Source organism: Heterodontus francisci, chromosome 49 (genome assembly GCF_036365525.1).
Source record: "Heterodontus francisci isolate sHetFra1 chromosome 49, sHetFra1.hap1, whole genome shotgun sequence".
Lineage (NCBI taxonomy): Eukaryota > Metazoa > Chordata > Chondrichthyes > Heterodontiformes > Heterodontidae > Heterodontus > Heterodontus francisci.
This window is the reverse complement of record NC_090419.1, coordinates 6,261,027-6,276,226: the sequence shown is the minus strand read 5'-3', so window position 1 is coordinate 6,276,226 and position 15,200 is coordinate 6,261,027. Positions and strand designations below refer to the sequence as shown.

Here is a 15,200-nt window from a genome sequence, read left to right as displayed (position 1 = left end):
CCCCGTGTTATGCAGTGACAGACCTGTCCCCACCAGCACTGTACCCCAGTGTTATATAGAGACAGACCTGTCCCCACCACTACTGTACACCAGTGTTATGCAGTGACAGACCTGTACCCACCAGTACTGTACCCCCGTGTTATGCAGTGACAGACCTGTCCCCACCAGCACTGTACCCCAGTGTTATATAGAGACAGACCTGTCCCCACCACTACTGTACACCAGTGTTATGCAGTGACAGACCTGTACCCACCAGTACTGTACCCCAGTGTTATACAGTGACAGACCTGTCCCCACCGGTTCTTTACCCCAGTGTTATACAGTGACAGACCTGTAACCACCAGTACTGTACCCCAGTGTTATACAGTGACAGACCTGTCCCCATCAGTACTGTACCCCAGTGTTATACAGTGACAGACCTGTCCTCACCAGTACTGTACCCCAGCGTTATACAGTGACAGACCTGTCCCCACCAGTACTGTACTCCAGCGTTATACAGTGACAGGCCTGCACCACCAGTACTGTAACCCAGTGTTATACAGTGACAGACCTGACCCACCAGTACTGTACCGCAGTGGTATACAGTGACAGACCTGTCCCCACCAGTACTGTACCCTAGTGTTATACAGTGACAGACCTGTCCCCACCAGTACTGTACCCCAGTGTTATCCAGTGACAGACCTGTCCCCACCAGTACTGTACCCCAGTGTTATACAGTGACATACCTGTCCCCACCAGTACTGTACCCCAGTGTTATACAGTGACATACCTTTCCCCACTAGTACTGTACCCCAGTGTTATACAGTGACAGACCTGTCCCCACCAGCACTGTACCCCAGTGTTACAGAGACAGACCTGTCCCCACCAGTACTGTACCCCCGTGTTATACAGTGATAGACCTGTACCCACCAGTACTGTACCCCAGTGTTTTCCAGTGACAGACCTGTCCCCACCAGTACTGTACCCCAGTGTTACACAGTGACAGACCTGTCCCCACCGGTACTTTACCCCAGTGTTATACAGTGACAGACCTCTCCCCACCAGTACTGTCCCCCAGTGTTATACAGTGACAGACCTGTCCCCACCAGTACTGTAACCCAGTGTTATACAGTGACAGACCTGTCCCCACCAGTACTGTACCCCAGTGTTATACAGTGACAGACCTGTCCCCACCACTACTGTACACCAGTGTTATACAGTGACAGACCTGTAACCACCAGTACTGTACCCCAGTGTTATACAGTGACAGACGTGACCACATCAGTACTGTACCCCAGTGTTATACAATGACAGACTTGTCCCCACCAGTACTGTACGCCAGTGTTATACAGTGACAGACCTGTCCCCACCAGTACTGTACCACAGTGTTATAGAGTGACAGACCTGTCCCAACCAGTACTGTACGCCAGTATTATACAGTGACAGACCTGTCCCCACCAGTACTGTACCCCAGTGTTCTTCAGTGACAGACCTGTCCCCACCAGTAATGTACCCCAGTGTTATACAGTGACAGACCTGTCCCCACCAGTACTGTACCCCAGTGTTATACAGTGACAGACCTGTCCCCACCAGTACTGTACCCCAGTGTTATACAGTGACATACCTTTCCCCACTAGTACTGTACCCCAGCGTTATGCAGTAACGGACCTGTCTCCACCAGTACTGTACCCCAGCGTTATACAGTGACAGACCTGCACCACCAGTACTGTACCCCAGTGTTATACAGTGACATACCTTTCCCCACCAGTACTGTACCCCAGTGTTATACAGTGACATACCTTTCCCCACTAGTACTGTACTCCAGCGTTATACAGTGACAGACCTGCACCACCAGTACTGTACCGCAGTGGTATACAGTGACAGACCTGTCCCCACCAGTACTGTAACCCAGTGGTATACAGTGACAGACCTGTCCCCACCAGTATTGTACCCCAGTGTTATACAGTGACATACCTGTCCCCACCAGTACTGTACCCCAGCGTTATAGTGACAGACCTGTCCTCACCATTACTGTACCCCAGTGGTATACAGTGACAGACCTGTCCCCACCAGTACTGTACCCCAGTGTTATACAGTGACATACCTGTCCCCACCAGTACTGTACCCCAGTGTTATACAGTGACAGACCTGTCCCCACCAGTACTGTACCCCAGTGTTATACAGTGACAGACCTGTCCCCACCAGTACTGTACCCCAGTGTTATACAGTGACAGACCTGTCCCCACCAGTACTGTACCCCAGTGTTATACAGTGACAGACCTGTCCCCACCAGTACTGTACCCCAGTGTTATACAGTGACAGACCTGTCCCCACCAGTACTGTAACCCAGTGTTATACAGTGACAGACCTGCCCCACCAGTACTGTACCGCAGTGGTATACAGTGACAGACCTGTCCCCACCAGTACTGTAACCCAGTGGTATACAGTGACAGACCTGTCCCCACCAGTATTGTACCCCAGTGTTATACAGTGACATACCTGTCCCCACCAGTACTGTACCCCAGCGTTATAGTGACAGACCTGTCCTCACCATTACTGTACCCCAGTGGTATACAGTGACAGACCTGTGCCCACCAGTACTGTAACCCAGTGGTATACAGTGACAGACCTGTCCCCACCAGTACTGTACCCCAGTGTTATACAGTGACATACCTGTCCCCACCAGTACTGTACCCCAGTGTTATACAGTGACAGACCTGTCCCCACCAGTACTGTACCCCAGTGTTATACAGTGACAGACCTGTCCCCACCAGTACTGTACCTCAGTGTTATAGTGACAGACCTGTCCCCACCAGTACTGTACCTCAGTGTTATACAGTGACAGACCTGTCCCCACCAGCACTGTACCTCAGTGTTAGACAGTGACAGACCTGTCCCCACCAGTACTGTACCCCAGTGTTATACAGTGACATACCTGTCCCCACCAGTACTGTACTCCAGTGTTATACAGTGACATACCTGTCCCCACCAGTACTGTAGCCCAGTGTTATACAGTGACAGACCTGTCCCCACCAGTACTGTACCCCAGTGTTATACAGTGACATACCTGTCCCCACCAGTACTGTACTCCAGTGTTATACAGTGACATACCTGTCCCCACCAGTACTATACCCCAGTGTTATACAGTGACAGACCTGTCCCCACCAGCACTGTACCCCAGTGTTATATAGAGACAGCCCTGTCCCCACCAGTACTGCACCCCCGTGTTATGCAGTGACAGACCTGTACCCACCAGTACTGTCCCCCAGTGTTTTCCAGTGACAGACCTGTCCCCACCAGTACTGTACCCCAGTGTTACACAGTGACAGACCTGTCCCCACCGGTACTTTACCCCAGTGTTATACAGTGACAGACCGGTCCCCACCAGTATTGTACCCCAGTGTTACACAGTGACAGACCTGTCCCCACTGGTACTTTACCCCAGTGTTATGCAGTGACAGACCTGTCCCCACCAGTACTGTACCCCAGTGTTACACAGTGACAGACCTGTCCCCACCGGTACTTTACCCCAGTGTTATACAGTGACAGACCGGTCCCCACCAGTACTGTACCCCAGTGTTACACAGTGACAGACCTGTCCCCACTGGTACTTTACCCCAGTGTTATGCAGTGACAGACCTGTCCCCACCAGTACTGTACCCCAGTGTTATACAGTGACATACGTGACCCCATCAGTACTGTACCCCAGTGTTATACAGTGACAGACCTGTCCCCACCAGTACTGTACCCCAGTGTTATACAGTGACAGACTTGTCCCCACCAGTACTGTACGCCAGTGTTTTACACTGACAGACCTGTCCCCACCAGTCCTGTAGCCCAGTGTTATACAGTGAGACCTGTCCCCCCCAGTACTGTACCCCAGTGTTGTACAGTGACAGACCTGCCCCACTAGTACTGTACCCCAGTGTTATACAGTGACATACCTGTCCCCACCAGTACTGTACCCCAGTGTTCTTCAGTGACATACCTGTCCCCACCAGTACTGTACCCCAGTGTTCTTCAGTGACAGACCTGTCCCCACCAGTACTGTACCCCAGTGTTATACAGTGACAGACCTGTCCCCACCAGTAATGTCTCCCAGTGTTATCCAGTGACAGACCTCTCCCCACCAGTACTGTACCCCAGTGTTATACAGTGACAGACCTGTCCCCACCAGTACTGTATCCCAGTGTTAAACAGTGACAGACCTGTCCCCACCAGTACTGTATCCCAGTGTTATGCAGTGAATGACCTGTCCCCACCAGTACTGTACCCCAGTGTTATACAGTGACAGACATGTCCCCACCAGTACTGTACCCCAGTGTTATACAGTGACAGACCCGTCCCCACCAGTACTGTACCCCAGTGTTATACAGTGACATACCTGTCCCCACCAGTACTGTACCCCAGTGTTATACAGTGACAGACCTGTCCCCACCAGCACTGTACCCCAGTGTTACAGAGACAGACCTGTCCCCACCAGTGCTGTACCCCCGTGTTATACAGTGACAGACCTGTACCCACCAGTACTGTACCCCAGTGTTTTCCAGTGACAGACCTGTCCCCACCAGTACTGTACCCCAGTGTTACACAGTGACAGACCTGTCCCCACCGGTACTTTACCCCAGTGTTATACAGTGACAGACCTCTCCCCACCAGTACTGTCCCCCAGTGTTATACAGTGACAGACCTGTCCCCACCAGTACTGTAACCCAGTGTTATACAGTGACAGACCTGTCCCCACCAGTTTTGTACCCCAGTATTATACAGTGACAGACCTGTCCCCACCACTACTGTACACCAGTGTTATACAGTGACAGACCTGTACCCACCAGTACTGTACCCCAGTGTTATACAGTGACAGACCTGTCCCCACCACTACTGTACACCAGTGTTATACAGTGACAGACCTGTAACCACCAGTACTGTACCCCAGTGTTATACAGTGACAGACGTGACCACATCAGTACTGTACCCCAGTGTTATACAATGACAGACTTGTCCCCACCAGTACTGTACGCCAGTGTTATACAGTGACAGACCTGTCCCCACCAGTACTGTACCACAGTGTTATAGAGTGACAGACCTGTCCCAACCAGTACTGTACGCCAGTATTATACAGTAATCACACCGTCACACTGAAAATACTGTCCACAGTTCCCGTCTCCCGATCACACCGTCACACTGACAATACTGTCCACAGTTCCCGTCTCTATATCACACCGTCACACTGACAATACTGTCCACAGCTCCGGTCTCCGTATCACACCGTCACACTGACAATACTGTCCACAGTTCCCGTCTCTATATCACACCGTCACACTGACAATACTGTCCACAGTTCCGATCTCTATATCACACCGTCACACTGACAATACTGTCCACAGTTCCGATCTCCGTATCACACCGTCACACTGACAATACTGTCCACAGTTCCGATCTCCGTATCACACCGTCACACTGACAATACTGTCCACAGTTCCGATCTCCCAATCACACCGTCACACTGACAATACTGTCCACAGTTCCGATCTCCGTATCACACCGTCACACTGACAATACTGTCCACAGTTCCCGTCTCTATATCACACCGTCACACTGACAATACTGTCCACAGTTCCGATCTCCCTATCACACCGTCCCACTGACAATACTGTCCACAGTTCCGATCTCCGTATCACACCGTCACACTGACAATACTGTCCACAGTTCCGATCTCCCAATCACACCGTCACACTGACAATACTGTCCACAGTTCCGATCTCCGTATCACACCGTCACACTGACAATACTGTCCACAGTTCCCGTCTCTATATCACACCGTCACACTGACAATACTGTCCACAGTTCCGATCTCTATATCACACCGTCACACTGACAACACTGTCCACAGTTCCGATCTCTATATCACACCGTCACACTGACAATACTGTCCACAGTTCCGATCTCTTTCTCACACCGTCACACTGACAATACTGTCCACAGTTCCGATCTCCCTATCACACCGTCACACTGACAATACTGTCCACAGTTCCGATCTCCCTATCACACCGTCACACTGACAATACTGTCCACAGTTCCGATCTCTATATCACACCGTCACACTGACAACACTGTCCACAGTTCCGATCTCTATATCACACCGTCACACTGACAATACTGTCCACAGTTCCGATCTCTTTCTCACACCGTCACACTGACAATACTGTCCACAGTTCCGATCTCCCTATCACACCGTCACACTGACAATACTGTCCACAGTTCCGATCTCCATATCACACCGTCACACTGACAATACTGTCCACAGTTCCGATCTCCATATCACACCGTCAAACTGACAATACTGTCCACAGTTCTGATCTCCGTATCACACCGTCACACTGACAATACTGTCCACAGTTCCGATCTCCGTATCACACCGTCACACTGACAATACTGTCCACAGTTCCGATCTCTATATCACACCGTCACACTGACAATACTGTCCACAGTTCCCGTCTCCATATCACACCGTCACACTGACAATACTGTCCACAGTTCCGATCTCTTTCTCACACCGTCACACTGACAATACTGTCCACAGTTCCGGTCTATATATCACACCGTCACACTGACAATACTGTCCACAGTTCCCGTCTCTATATCACACCGTCACACTGACAATACTGTCCACAGTTCCGGTCTATATATCACACCGTCACACTGACAATACTGTCCACAGTTCCCGTCTCCATATCACACCGTCACACTGACAATACTGTCCACAGTTCCGGTCTCCATATCACACCGTCACACTGACAATACTGTCCACAGTTCCCGTCTCCATATCACACCGTCACACTGACAATACTGTCCACAGTTCCGGTCTCCATATCACACCGTCACACTGACAATACTGTCCACAGTTCCGATCTCCATATCACACCGTCACACTGACAATACTGTCCACAGTTCCCGTCTCTATATCACACCGTCACACTGACAATACTGTCCACAGTTCCCGTCTCCATATCACACTGTCACACTGACAATACTGTCCACAGTTCCGGTCTCTATATCACACCGTCACACTGACAATACTGTCCACAGTTCCGATCTCCGTATCACACCGTCACACTGACAATACTGTCCACAGTTCCCGTCTCTATATCACACCGTCACACTGACAATACTGTCCACAGTTCCGGTCTATATATCACACCGTCACACTGACAATACTGTCCACAGTTCCGATCTCTATATCACACCGTCACACTGACAATACTGTCCACAGTTCCCGTCTCTATATCACACCGTCACACTGACAATACTGTCCACAGTTCCGATCTCTATATCACACCGTCACACTGACAATACTGTCCACAGTTCCCGTCTCCCGAATTCACCGTCACACTGACAATACTGTCCACAGTTCCCGTCTCCCGATCACACCGTCACACTGACAATACTGTCCACAGTTCCGATCTCTATATCACACCGTCACACTGACAATACTGTCCACAGTTCCGATCTCTATATCACACCGTCACACTGACAATACTGTCCACAGTTCCGATCTCTATATCACACCGTCACACTGACAATACTGTCCACAGTTCCGATCTCCATATCACACCGTCACACTGACAATACTGTCCACAGTTCCCGTCTCCCGATCACACCGTCACACTGACAATACTGTCCACAGTTCCCGTCTCCCGATCACACCGTCACACTGACAATACTGTCCACAGTTCCCGTCTCCCGATCACACCGTCACACTGACAATACTGTCCACAGTTCCGATCTCTATATCACACCGTCACACTGACAATACTGTCCACAGTTCCCGTCTCCCGATCACACCGTCACACTGACAATACTGTCCACAGTTCCCGTCTCCCGATCACACCGTCACACTGACAATACTGTCCACAGTTCCCGTCTCCCGATCACACCGTCACACTGACAATACTGTCCACAGTTCCCGTCTCCCGATCACACCGTCACACTGACAATACTGTCCACAGTTCCCGTCTCCCGATCACACCGTCACACTGACAATACTGTCCACAGTTCCCGTCTCCATATCACACCGTCACACTGACAATACTGTCCACAGTTCCCGTCTCCATATCACACCGTCACACTGACAATACTGTCCACAGTTCCCGTCTCTATATCACACCGTCACACTGACAATACTGTCCACAGTTCCCGTCTCCCGATCACACCGTCACACTGACAATACTGTCCACAGTTCCCGTCTCTATATCACACCATCACACTGACAATACTGTCCACAGTTCCGATCTCCATATCACACCGTCACACTGACAATACCGTCCACAGTTCCGATCTCCATATCACACCGTCACACTGACAATACTGTCCACAGTTCCCGTCTCCCGATCACACCGTCACACTGACAATACTGTCCACAGTTCCGATCTCTATATCACACCGTCACACTGACAATACTGTCCACAGTTCCGGTCTCTATATCACACCGTCACACTGACAATACTGTCCACAGTTCCGATCTCTATATCACACCGTCACACTGACAATACTGTCCACAGTTCCCGTCTCTATATCACACCATCACACTGACAATACTGTCCACAGTTCCCGTCTCCATATCACACCGTCACACTGACAATACTGTCCACAGTTCCGATCTCCATATCACACCGTCACACTGACAATACTGTCCACAGTTCCGATCTCTATATCACACCGTCACACTGACAATACTGTCCACAGTTCCGATCTCTATATCACACCGTCACACTGACAATACTGTCCACAGTTCCCGTCTCTATATCACACCATCACACTGACAATACTGTCCACAGTTCCCGTCTCCATATCACACCGTCACACTGACAATACTGTCCACAGTTCCGATCTCCATATCACACCGTCACACTGACAATACTGTCCACAGTTCTGATCTCTATATCACACCGTCACACTGACAATACTGTCCACAGTTCCGATCTCCATATCACACCGTCACACTGACAATACCGTCCACAGTTCCGATCTCCATATCACACCGTCACACTGACAATACTGTCCACAGTTCCGATCTCTATATCACACCTTCACACTGACAATACTGTCCACAGTTCCGATCTCTATATCACACCTTCACACTGACAATACTGTCCACAGTTCCGATCTCTATATCACACCGTCACACTGACAATACTGTCCACAGTTCCGATCTCTATATCACACCTTCACACTGACAATACTGTCCACAGTTCCGATCTCTATATCACACCGTCACACTGACAATACTGTCCACAGTTCCCGTCTCTATATCACACCGTCACACTGACAATACTGTCCACAGTTCCCGTCTCTATATCACACCGTCGCACTGACAATACTGTCCACAGTTCCGATCTCTATATCACACCGTCACACTGACAATACTGTCCACAGTTCCCGTCTCCATATCACACCGTCACACTGACAATACTGTCCACAGTTCCGATCTCTATATCACACCGTCACACTGACAATACTGTCCACAGTTCCGATCTCTATATCACACCGTCACACTGACAATACTGTCCACAGTTCCGATCTCTATATCACACCGTCACACTGACAATACTGTCCACAGTTCCGATCTCCGTATCACACCGTCACACTGACAATACTGTCCACAGTTCCCGTCTCTATATCACACCGTCACACTGACAATACTGTCCACAGTTCCGATCTCCATATCACACCGTCACACTGACAATACTGTCCACAGTTCCGATCTCCATATCACACCGTCACACTGACAATACTGTCCACAGTTCCGATCTCCATATCACACCGTCACACTGACAATACTGTCCACAGTTCCCGTCTCCATATCACACCGTCACACTGACAATACTGTCCACAGTTCCCGTCTCCATATCACACCGTCACACTGACAATACTGTCCACAGTTCCCGTCTCTATATCACACCGTCACACTGACAATACTGTCCACAGTTCCGGTCTCTATATCACACCGTCACACTGACAATACTGTCCACAGTTCCGATCTCCATATCACACCGTCACACTGACAATACTGTCCACAGTTCCGGTCTCTATATCACACCGTCACACTGACAATACTGTCCACAGTTCCGGTCTCTATATCACACCGTCACACTGACAATACTGTCCACAGTTCCGGTCTCTATATCACACCGTCACACTGACAATACTGTCCACAGTTCCCGTCTCTGGCTGGTCCAGTTCAGTTTCTGGTCAATGGTAACCCCCAGGATGTTGATAGTGGGGGATTCAGTGATGGTGATGCCATTGACTGTCAAGGGGAGATCTCTTGTTGGAGATGTTCATTGCCTGGCACTTGTGTGGCGCAAATGTTACTTGCCACTTATCAGCCCAAGCCTGGATATTGTCCAAGTCTTGCTGCATTTCTACACGGACTTCTTCAGTATCTGAGGAGTCACGAATGGTGCTGAACATTGTGCAATCATCAGTGAACATCCCCACTTCTGACCTTACGATTGAAGGTAGGTCATTGATGAAGCAGCTGAAGATGGTTGGGCCTCGGACACTACTCTGAGGAACTCCTGCAGCGATGTCCTGGAGCTTAGATGATTGACCTCCAACAACCACAACCATCTTCCTTTGTGCTAGGTATGACTCCAGCCAGCAGAGGGTTTTCCCCCGATTCCCATTGACCTCAGTTTTGCTAGGGCTCCTTGATGCCATACTCGGTCAAACACTGCCTTGATGTCAAGGGCAGTCACTCTCACCTCACCTCTTGCATTCAGCTCTTTTGTCCATGTTTGAACTAAGGCTGTAATGAGGTCAGGAGCTGAGTGGCCCTGGCGGAACCCAAACTGAGCGTCACTGAGCAGGTTGTTGCTAAGCAAGTGCTGCTTGATGGCACTGTTGATGACACCTTCCATCACTTTACTGATGATTGAGAGTAGGCTGATGGGGCGGTAATCGGCCGGGTTGGACTTGTCCTGCTTTTTGTGTACAGGACATACCTGGGCAATTTTCCACATTGCAGGGTCGATGCCAGTGTTGTAGCTGTACTGGAACAGCTTGGCTAGGGGCGCGGCAAGTTCTGGAGCACAGGTCTTCAGTACTATTGCCGGAATGTTGTCAGGGCCCATAGCTTTTGCAGTATCCAGTGTCTTCAGTCGTTTCTTGATATCACGTGGAGTGAATCGAATTGGCTGAAGTCTGACATCTGTGATGCTGGGGACTTCAGGAGGAGGCTGAGATGGATCATCAACTCGGCACTTCTGGCTGAAGATTGTTGCAAATGCTTCAGCCTTATCTTTCGCACTGATGTGCTGGGCTCCCCCATCATTGAGGACGGGGATATTTGTGGAGCCACCTCCTCCAGTTAGTTGTTTAATTGTCCACCACCATTCACGACTGGATGTGGCAGGACTGCAGAGCTTAGATCTGATCCGTTGGTTATGGGATTGCTTAGCTCTGTCTATCGCATGCTGCTTACGCAGTTTGGCACGCAGATAGTCCTGTGTTGTAGCTTCATCAGGTTGACACCTCGTTTTGAGGTATGCCTGTTGCTGCTCCTGGCATGCCCTCCTGCACTCTTCATTGAACCTGGGTTGGTCTCCTGTCTTGATGGTAATGGTAGAGTGGGGGATATGCCGGGCCATGAGGTTACAGATTGTGGTTGAGTACAATTCTGCTGCTGCTGATGGCCCACAGCGCCTCATGGATGCCCAGTTTTGCATTGCTAGATCTGTTCGAAATCTATCCCATTTAGCACGGTGATAGTGCCACACAACACGATGGATGGTATCCTCGATGTGAAGGCGGGACTTCGTCTCCACAAGGACTGTGCGGTGGTCACTCCTACCAGTACTGTCATGGACAGAAGCATCTGCGGCAGGCTACCACTCGGAGAAAACAGGCAGGAGGCCATTTAGCCCACTGTGCCTGTGCCGGGTTTTTGAAAGTTTGATTCAATGAATCTCACTTCCCCCCCCACCCTGCTCTATCTTAACATTCCTGTAAATTTCTCCCCTTCCAGTATTTCTCCAATTCCCCCTTTTGAAAGTTACGATTGAATCTGCTTCCACCGCCCTTTCAGGCAGCGCGTTTCAGATCACAACAACTCACTGCGTCAAAAAAACATTCTCCTCCTGACTCCCCAAAGCCTGTCCACCATCTGCAAGGCACAAGTCAGGAGTGTGATGGAATACTCTCCACTAGTCTGGATGGGTGCAGCTCCAACAACACTCAAGAAGCTCGACACCATCCAGGACAAAGCAGCCCGCTTGATTGGCACCCCATCTACAAACATTCACTCCCTCCACCACCGACGCTCAGTGCCAGCAGTGTGTACCATCTACAAGATGCACTGCAGCAATGCACCAAAGCTCCTTCGACAGCACCTTCCAAACCCACGACCCCTACCACCAGGAAGGACAAGGGCAGCAGATACATGGGAACACCACCACCTGCAAGTTCCCCTCCAAGTCACACACCCTCCTGACTTGGAACTATATCGGCCGTTCCTTCACTGTCACTGGGTCAAAATCCTGGAACTCCCTGCCAAACAGCACTGTGGGTGTACCTACCCCACACGGGTTGCAGCGGTTCAAGAAGGCAGCTCATCACCACCTTCTCAAGGGCAATTAGGGAAGGGCCTGGCCAGCGACGCCCACGTCCCATGAATGAATATAAAAAAGGTGAATAGTATCGATGTATTTAAGGGGGAAGCTGGATAAACACACGAGGGAGAGAGGGATAGAAGGATATGGTGATGGGGGGGGGAGGTTGATGAAGTAGGGGGTGGGAGGAGGCTCGTGTGGAGTAGCAACACCAGCACAGAGCAGATGGGCCGAATGGCCTGTCTCTCTGCTGTACAGTCAATATAAGTCTCTGTGTTTGTTTTTTTTTAATGTCTCTCTCGCTCTCTGTCTCAGCCCTGAGGTTCAAGCTCCGTACTCAACAGAGCAGGAGAAAGAGCATCTGTTTGACCTGTATCAGTATTTGCACAGCAGGATTCACAGCTCAGTGCGGCCCCTGAAACTCATCTACCACGTGGCAGAGAAAGAGACTCTCTTAGCCTGGGTAAGTCGAACCCCCTACCCCCCTCCCCAACCCCCCCCACCCCGGCGTTCCCCATCCAGTCCCCTTTTGGAGTCCCAGAAATGCCGCAAACGCGGGTTAGCGGCGATGGTTAGTGCAGGCGTGGATAACCAGGAGGACTCCTCCCACGTTCCGCGTGGTGCTGGTGCGTGTTTCGCCCCCGACCCAGCCTTTGGTCTTCTCGCGGCGAGGGAAACCTCGGTCGAGGATGTGCTGCTCAGCTTTGCCGCAGAACACCTAACCCCCCCGGAATCGCTTTCTTACGCAGGCGGGTTGCCCCTGGTCTCGCTGCGCCTGGGCTTGAGAGGTGGGGGGGCCGGGTCCTGCCCCCCGCCTTGCCGTGCAGACGAGGAAGAGCTGGCTCAGATGTGATGCCCCCTGCAGTCGAGCAGCTCACCGCCGGGGCTGGTTATTTGAGGAGTTGGGGGGGTGGGGCGGATGCGGTCGGCCGTCGATGTGTTGATTTGTTGGACTCAGCCTTGTGTTTCTCTCTCTCTCTCTCTTTTCTGTCTGCCCTCCCGTCAGGTGACCAGCAAGTTTGAGCTGTACACCTGCTTCAGTCCCTTGGTGACCAAGGCAGCCGCCATCAACATCATCACCAAGCTACTGCGCTGGATCAAGAAAGAGGAGGACCAGCTCTTCATCCGCCAGCCCCCCAAGTACTCGACCACTCCGAACCCTGCCCGCGGTTCCAAGGGGGGTAAGGCTGACCGGCTGGACGGTGCTGACAATGGCTTTCTGTCGCTGCTCTAGTGAGTGCCCGCCTGCCGTGTGGAGGGAGGGAGCAGCGTGCGTGACGTCGCCAGGAGTCATGCCGGCCTGGGCCCCGCTGGGTGGCAGTGCGATGGAGAGCGCCTTGCTTGACAGCTCTTGCTATCACCGTGCCTGCCCACCCTGAGGTGGGTGTTGTGCCCGGCTGCCTCTGTGGGTGCCCAGTCATCGACCTGCCAGTTGGATGCCCCTGGCCTCGATTTCCCTCCTCCGTGAGCCCTGCGTGATTTCGGCCAGCTCCGTCTTGCCAGTCCCGGTGCGCTATCGTGCTGCGCCAGCGAGGAACCAGGTCCCTTCGTCTTGCTGCCCCGTGAGCCGGCTGCAGACCAGGTTAACCCAGCTTCACAAAACTGACGCCCCCCCCCCCCCCCCCCCCCACCCTGGCCGGGCCTACGCCGCCCACACCCCTCTGCAAAGCCGAGCACAGCAGCAATCCCACGTCCGTCCCAGCCCTGGGGCAGGGATGGAAAACCGGCTTGGCTGAGTCCAGCTCTCGGCTACTTCCAAACTCTTGTGTCCGCCCTCGCCTGTCTGCAGCGCTACCGGGTGATGGGAGGGGAGCGCGGGGGGAGGTGACCGTTGCCTGCCACAGCGGCGAGGGCATGCGAGGATGGGTATCACCTGCACATTAGTACCTGGTCCCATGTGCCCACCCCCCAACAATCGTACAGAGAGGGCGTTTGACACTCGGGCGGGGGGGGGCCCCCACCTGGAGGCAGAGGAACTTTGATGTTTCAAACACTCCTCCCTGTCTGCTCGTCTCGGCCAGGGGCTTGGATAGTCATGTAATATATAAATATATATAAAACCGATTAAAAAGAAACCTTTGGACTGTTTGTAAAGGAATTTCTGGGAGACTTTGTGAAATAAATTCTGTGTTGGTTGCGGAGCAGTTTCCCTCGAGCCATTTTGAATATTATCTTGACCCCCCCCCTCTTTGCCGCCGCCTCCAGACTCCTACGATCGGGGGCTGAGCTGCTCGTTCCACCGGGCCAAACCGCAGGCGCTCCCAGGACCATCCCGGCCTGGACTGGGCTCGCTGGCGATTTTGGTGGGGGAGGAGGGGAGGTGCCCTAATTGGCCGCGGCACCAACCGAACCGTGTGTCCCCGTCTGCCTCCTCTGGGAACCTCCTGCCTCCACGTCGCGCGATATCTCCGTTCCTTCACGTCTAGACGAGGTGTGAATGCCAGGGTCGTAAAACGGCTGCCGTCCGAGAGCAGGCCCCCCCCCCCCTGCCCTTTCGTGTGCTTCAAACCTGTCTCGTAACTTCTCCCAGTTCAGGTCACGGACCTGAAATGTGAACTGTTTTCCCCTCTCCGCAGACGCTGCCAGACCTGCTGAGCATTTCCAGCATTT

General features: G+C 51.9%; 1 long non-coding RNA gene across 1 annotated transcript; it reads left to right on the top strand.

Moving 5' to 3' along the window:
• The first annotated feature begins 12,822 nt into the window (after nt 1–12,822).
• On the top strand, nt 12,823–14,665 carry LOC137358427 (uncharacterized). Its single transcript, XR_010971216.1, has 2 exons — nt 12,823–13,053; nt 13,597–14,665. It is a non-coding gene; the product is annotated as an uncharacterized lncRNA (long non-coding RNA).
• Nucleotides 14,666–15,200: the final 535 nt, after the last annotated feature.